Genomic DNA, 8012 nt, shown 5'->3' on the forward strand with positions numbered 1-8012 from the left:
ATTGTGACTTGGATGCCTGTAGTCGCTAATAGGGACCCTTGCCAGGAGCCAGCAAGAAAATGGTGACCTTCCACCATAGGGAACTGAATTCCTCTAGTACCAGAAAAAGCAGAGAAGAGGACAGATGACGGAAACAGATGACAGCCGCGACATTGTCCTGTTAACTTCCTCTTTGCTGTGATGAAATACCCGAGAAGCCACATTATGGAAGCCTTATTTTGTCTCACAATTGCAAGGCTCTAGTGCTAGGGAAGACAATGACAGCTGGAGACATGACTGTGGTGGCAGAAGCTTCCTATAGAGGCCGTCACACCTTAGTTGATCAGGAAGCTCAGAGGCCCTTCCCTGGTGACTCATCTCCACCAAGCCCCCCACCTCCAATTTTCTACAGCCTCTCCTATACAGTGCCAGCTGTGGCCGTGGGGGGGGGGGGGAGGGACAGGGATGGTCTTGACTGACATGGAAGGGCTCAGTCCATTGTAGGCGGCACCATTCCTAGGCAATGGGTCTGGGCTGTATTGAAAAATTCTGATTTTCCAGACAAACTTGGATCCTAGGACTGGATTTAAGAATTCTGTTTCTTTGCATCCTTTGCTCCTCTGTGTGTGTGTGTGTGTGTGTGTGTGTGTGTGTGTGTTTTGTATGTGCTTCTGCATTCAGTAAAACCAGGCTGAGCGTTCTTATTTTTTAAATCAAGAGAAAAGAAATGTACAACCCTAAAGGCCATCACCCAAACACTACCAGTCTTCATGACTGCTAATAAGTCTCTTACCCCAAACCCTGCCTCAGTGCCCCCCCTTGAAAACCAAAGCAAGACTTTCATACTTAGGGAGCTACAGCTGCATCTAACACAGCTGACTAAACCTCTCAACCCCCCTTCAGAACATTGACAAAAGACCAGTAGACAGGTAATCAGTGCTCAGGTAAACAACGTGACCTGGAGAAGTCTCAGAGTCGTGCAGCCCGTGACAGAGTATTACAACAGTTCTTCTGAAATGACTTTTTAATTGCAAAACAGCACCCTAGCCTCTCTACCTCCCCACCTCCCCGAGTTCCAGCAAATGTTTAGAAAGTGCTGGTGCACCCTGAGAGAAAGGCGAGTATAAAAATTGCAAATCGCTCACACACGGGCTGGCAGGATGATCCCCAAGCAGGCTGACAATCCGAAGGCTGCTTCTAATCTGCTGGGGTTTTCACAGCTGGGGACCTTTTCTGCTTGACTCCAGGACGGAATGGAAATGAGCGCCCGCCTTCTCTTTCCCCTTTCACGGCCCATTTATCATATCAGAGCCCATTTGTCTGCATACCAGCCTCAGCAAATTAGGTAAACAGGGTTCACGGAGGAACAGACAGCTGTTCGGCAAGACAAGTAATCACCAAACACAAAGCTTCATTGCAGCAGCTGCCACATAAACACAGTTTTCTCAAATATGGCAACTAAGATGCAGGCGGATAATGGAGGGATCATCAGGGAGGCTTATACTGCAACAGACACCAAAGCCCTAAATTCTGTAACCCAACCCGTCAGAAAGGCTAGCATGATCTGGCTCCGCCTTCCTCTCCCAGCCTCTTCCTACCTGTAGCCACCTGCTAGCTTGAGCTCCTTTGGAACTCGAACTCAACATCTCCAATACTGTGCTCCTTAACCAGCAGGACTCATTTGAGTTCTGCTTTCTTAGACTCTGTTTTGTTTAGCCTTGATCCTTATGTCCTGTTATAATGGTCTGCATTTTTTTTCTACTGATGTGCAAAGTTACCTATTTACTTCTGTGGCAGAAGCGATGAGAAAGAATTGCCCTGGGCTATTTGATCTCTGGGTCTAACATCTGCTCTGTTTGCCTCCTCTTATCTACTGAAGAAGAAGGAGGAGGAGGAACAAGTTTGGGGCTAATCCAATTATGCTGATGATTGCAGAGTTAACAAGTCCTTGCGTGAAACAAAAACCCACGTTGACTTGATAACCATGAATAAGGTTATTTGTTTATTTATTGTGCTAAGAATCTATCCCAAGACCTGATATAAGCTATCATGATTCTCCTTTTTTATATAACTTGATACCAGACCCAGGGTTAAATGCATTCCATTCACAATTTACTTAATCACCCAAACGACCCATCAAGTGAAGTCTAAACATCATCTCCAGTTTTCCAGATGAGGAAAATGCAGCTCATAGGTAGGTCACAGCACTAGAAAAGTCAGCTTTTAGTCCTATCCACTCACACCCTGGAGCAGCAGCCTGCCTCTGCTTCTAAAGTAGTGACACCATAGCTGTTGGCAGGTGCCTTTCCACTGTCAGCGAAGCAACATGCACACCCCTTAAAAGTGCCCACCAGGCACACAGCTCACCCTCTTTGCCTCTTTTCCCCTCTTGTCTCTTGCCTCTTATTCTTCTCTGTGCTCTTCCTTCCTCTCTTGTCTTTTGCTCCTACCTCGCCTCTCTTTTTCCTCCTGTTTCTTCCTCTTGTCTACCTATCAGTCTTCTGCTCTCCCCCTCCTCCCATAAGCCTCTTGTGCTAACTCTGTTGCATGTGCGGCTGTGATGCCCAAATCCACAAAGTCCCCCAAAAGCCAGCAAGGAGACCGAGTCCTGTATGTAAAAGCAGAGAGCCTTTATTTTATGCAAGTTTGCAAACTCGGTCTCTCCACATGTCCAATGGAGCGCTCCAAACTCAGAGTTGGGTTTTTATAGTAGTAAAGGTGAGAGTGAGGGGTTTCTGAGGTTCAGGGCCCTTGATTGGCTGACATTTGTCTAGGGGTGCCCTGGTGAGTGTGTGCTGGTGGGTGATCCTATCTACAGTGGTTAGGCATTTCCTTTGGATGGCCTGTTCTTGGCTGGTGCTCAGGTAATCTCAGTTTGTGGTCCTTCCTGCAACCATGTATTGCTTCAGGGTAAACTACTGAGACTCAGGCCTCCATTAAACTTATCGATGGCTGATTCCTACTCTAGCAGGTGATAATGGTTGGAAGTAAAGAACTTTCTTTGGGTGGTCTGTTTCTATTTAGCTTCGCATGGCTGGCTCCTACAGTAGCCTGTTTGTTTAGCGGCATACCTTGACAGGATCCGCCGAAAGGTATCCACTTCACCTTTCTTTTTTTCTCTTTTCAGGAGCGTCCCCCGAACCCAACACTGCCGTTCTTTCTGGCCTTCATTCTTACATATCACTCTACCACAGGCCACTGTTGAGCCACCCCTAATCTGTTGAGGTTCCACTCTGGACAGTGGTCACAGGCCAGGTTGCTGTTGATTTTCTCTCTTCCCACCTCAGTGCTGGAGATAGAACCGGGGCCTATGCCTGCTTAGCACACTCTGTACCTCTAAGCTACACACCACAGCCCAAGATGGCCATTTCCTAGGCCAGCCCTGACAGAGGGATGTTGGGTTCCAGTAAACCAGAATGAAGGAAACAAACAAACAAACAAAAATGTATTTTTTTTGTCTGAGGTCACCAGAAGGATGCTTCTGAGGAATGCACATACCACAGAGATCTCAATCATTCTAAAGGAACGAGAGAGTGCATCGGTGATGTAAGCCCTTCTGGCCCTTCCATGGAGGCTGGGGCTGCCTAGCTTAATGAAGACACATATGAATCTTGAGGACTGCTTCCATGATCCAGGGGTTGGACATTAAGCTTCATCATAGCCAGTGGCTTCGTGTCTGTGGGGTATGAGGTACCAGCAGAAGGAGCGGATGGAGGACATCCCTAAAGCACCACAAAGGGGGTTTGTAACTAGGTGAGAGAGTACCAGAGACTCTGGGCTCAACTAGCTTCTATCAGGCATAAAAATGAAGGCCAAGGAAGCTGTGATAGTACAGGATCTTTCAGGGTAAAGAGTGTTTTTTGTTTGTTTTGTGATTTTTTTTTGTTTTTATTTTGTTTGTTTTTAAGCTCACAACTGTAGTTACACTCCCTGGGCCCACATAAGACTGGCCCTATCAACGATCAGTTAAGGAAGGGGGAAATACTCATAGAGTACTGCTCTTTACTCTTCAAACTACTGTCAATAGCTGGTAGGTCATTGACAGGTTTTAGGAAGAACGGCCTTTACTGCCTTTCATTGTGCGCCCACTGCTGAGCCCACTAGGCTCCGGTGGGATAGCCCCACATCCAAGATCACACAGATGATCCTGGCTAATTTCAGTGGGTCACACACCAAAAGGAGGAGTCATAAATGTAAGAGAAAGATCGGAGGGGTGGGCCAGAGCAGTAGGAAGGTAGGGAGTGAGAGTGATCAATATAGATTGATCTGGAAACAAATTTAATTAATTTTTAGAAGCGCCAGTGGCAAGATTGAAGCATACCGTGTTGCTTCTCACCGTATAAAACAATCATCGTTCATACGTACTGATAGCCCAAGGTGACAGGCTGTTCATCCTAGGACCCAGCCCTGTGACATATAGAAACCTGGTCCGAATAATCTCCAGTTTATAGCAGAACAATGCTCTCCTACTTTCTTCATGTGAAATAATAAATTGTCATCTAGCTATGCAAGCAAATGTTCAGATGTGGAAAATTCTAAGGAAGGCTTGACTCAGACTCAGGATGACTGCGGCTGTGTTGGGAGGATTCAGCCATCACAACCACCCTGTGCGTGAGGAGGCCTTGGGTGGAAAACCACAAAAAGGGTAAGGGATTGTTGCTGAAACCAGGCTAGGCAGAATGGCAGGACCGGAGGCATGGCTGATGAACAGTGCAACACGAACTCCAACAACAGACCCCAAAGATTGAAAACTGTCTCAGGAGCCCCACACTGGGAGGGACGACAAGGCTGAAGCCTAGGGCTCAAGGGAAGAAATTTCTACCACTCACCTCAGGGCTAAACTGCCATCTTGTGTATTTCTCCTAGCTTTGAGTTCATCATGTCTATTAAATTTTAATGCTGCTTCAGGCAAGATGGAGACTGAGAACTCTTCTCTCCATGGTTATAGCTAAGCAGTGACTAAATTCATTTTCCTCTAGCCATTCTGTTTCCTGTGAGATACAGAAAAACTAGTGAAGTCTATCGAAGATGAGCATCTAGGGAGCAACATGGAGGCCCCAGGCAGAGAGGGGGAGCTGACAAACTGCGTGGAGTCTTTATCAGAACCTGTAATAAACCTGGAAGGCAGTTCCCTGGGCATGGAGTTGAATAAAGTGACGTTGCCAAGTCATGGCAGGGCATTGCTTTCCCTTGGGCATTCTTTCCTCGTGTCAATATTTGACCGGAATGGCAGAAAATGGGTATGCAGCAATAATGCAGGAAGGTATGGGAGAAGACACAGCGATCTGGGTGAGCAAGTGAACCTAGGAACCTACTAAGCATGATCAGTTTGCCACTAAGAAAGGACAGAGGCAGCCCGCCTTGGGTGTTGGTCTTGGCACACCCCATTTGTTAGTAGCCCCTTTGCTGTCTTGTCTTGGGAGCATCTTCTAAGCCGGCTGTGCCATTGAGATCCAGGCATCACCTTGAACTTGCCTCTCCTGAGAGAGAGTTGGATTTCAAGCGTGGGGAGATGCAGAGGTCATTTCCTGCTTCAGCACACTGGTTTCATCTCAGCCTTGCCTCTCAGCATGCGGTCCTCAGACTCCACTTTTAGCCTCACACAGAGAGAAAACAGCTGATGCCCACACACCTCTGGTTCTAAAAGTCACCTTGATTGAGAAGAAAACTTCCTAAAATGGTGATAGGCATCGGACTGTTCAATGGTTTGGGTCCCTAACATCCTCTGATTAGCTTCTGTGCTTGAAACATCGATTCCCCAGCTGGGGGTGGGGCCTTTGCTACGGGAGGCTGTAGAACCTCTGAGGGGGTAGGTAGGACCAGCTGGAATAAGTAGGTCATTGGGGACAGGACTCCTCTGGAGTGTACCATCCCTGTCCTTCCTATGACCTACTTACACGGGTGGAGGTATTTGGATGAAACTCTAGAATGTCTTATCTTTGCTCCCAAACCACTGAGACAATGGCCTCTGGGATAGTGGAATTCCCCAGGAATCTCATGCTGGGAGAAGAGAATACATAATGCCTGGGCCAGTCCCAGGGGAGACTGGGAAAATTTTAACACTTGTTAGAGTACCTCACAGGAGACAGTGATGGGAAGAGAGGGCAGTGCCACCTCTTGACAGGGTCTGATTAGATACGCAAGACCCTGGCCCTCTGTTTAAACCTAAATCTCACTTCAGAATCCTAAAGATGGACTTGGGGGACACTGCTGAATCTCTTTGTCCATTGTCCCAATGTGGCTACATTGAATAAATCTCCTTCTTCTGCTTTTTTGCCATTATTTAGGCTTCTTTAACTGTATTATTGTGAATGGCTGGTCAAACCTGGCTTCTTGGGGCTCAGGCTGTGAGTCCAAGTTCCCTAAAACAGCCATTCCCGCTGCCATGCCTTGATAGATTTTGTCATTGTGAAGAAAAAAGTAACCAATATAGAGCAAGCGAACTTGTTTCCATTCAATCCATTGGGACCCTGCTTTGCAATCCAAGTTCTTCTCTGTCTCCCATGTTCTTCGTCCAAAGCAAAAAGGGAAAGCCCACCTAATGAATGTGAATGCCCGTCGCACGCTTCTGAAACATACGCTACTCTAGCTGGTGATTCGCTGTTTGTTATTGCCTGTGTCATTCACAGGTGTAAGAAATGGCATACTCAGGTGACTCGATCCGGGCATTAGAGGAAGGAGAAGTAGTGTCTCGGTCACTTTTCTGTTACTATGATACAATGCCATGGCCAAGACAACTTACAAAAGAAACCTTTTATTGGGGTTGGCACAATTCCAGAGGGTTAAGCACGGTGCTGACACGGCAGCAGGTTCAGAGAGAGCGCTGGAATGGCAGGGTCTTTCGAAACCTCAAAGCCTCCTCCACCAAGGCCACAACTCTTCACCCTTCCCACACAGTTCTCCTAGCTAGGGGGAAAGTATTCAAACATATGTGTCTACGGGGGACATTCTCACTTAAGCCACCACAAGCCACAGCACTAGGGCTGCTTTGGTTGAGGGGAGGATGCTATGCGGGACACAATTTCGCCCAGCTTACACTAAACACTACACAAGTTCAGAGGAGGACAGGGCTTATGAAGCTATAAATACCCCCCTTTTCCACGGAGCTAAACTAATTAGCCTGGTAGCTGCCCTCCATCTATTTGGGGAACAAAATGTGACTTTCAAATATGAAGGATTACATCCAAAGAAACAGGCTCTGCTTTTTATCCCTGTCTTGGAAGCATCGTCTGTCTTCCGAATGACAAAGCAGGAGGAAAATACAGCTGGACAGCCAGTGGCCTTACCAGAAGGATGACTCACCTCTTCTGTGACTGCCCACTGACGTCACCTCTAAGGCCAGCATCCTCTGCCCTCACGACAGAGCTTATTACAGTGCTTTGTGTAGCGTTTGGCTTCTATGGAGACAACACTGAAGCAAGCTCATTTTAAAGGGCAAAACCCTTTAAAAGTGTAACTGTGGAAGTCACAGCTCTCTCTCTCTCTCTCTCTCTCTCTCTCTCTCTCTCTCTCTCTGTGTGTGTGTGTGTGTGTGTGTGNCCTTGAAAACCAAAGCAAGACTTTCATACTTAGGGAGCTACAGCTGCATCTAACACAGCTGACTAAACCTCTCAACCCCCCTTCAGAACATTGACAAAAGACCAGTAGACAGGTAATCAGTGCTCAGGTAAACAACGTGACCTGGAGAAGTCTCAGAGTCGTGCAGCCCGTGACAGAGTATTACAACAGTTCTTCTGAAATGACTTTTTAATTGCAAAACAGCACCCTAGCCTCTCTACCTCCCCACCTCCCCGAGTTCCAGCAAATGTTTAGAAAGTGCTGGTGCACCCTGAGAGAAAGGCGAGTATAAAAATTGCAAATCGCTCACACACGGGCTGGCAGGATGATCCCCAAGCAGGCTGACAATCCGAAGGCTGCTTCTAATCTGCTGGGGTTTTCACAGCTGGGGACCTTTTCTGCTTGACTCCAGGACGGAATGGAAATGAGCGCCCGCCTTCTCTTTCCCCTTTCACGGCCCATTTATCATATCAGAG

The sequence above is a fragment of the Alexandromys fortis genome, unplaced genomic scaffold (genome assembly GCF_014885135.2).
Source record: "Alexandromys fortis isolate MF-2015 unplaced genomic scaffold, M_Fortis_MF-2015_v1.1 scaffold_1, whole genome shotgun sequence".
In the NCBI taxonomy this organism is placed as follows: Eukaryota; Metazoa; Chordata; class Mammalia; order Rodentia; family Cricetidae; genus Alexandromys; species Alexandromys fortis.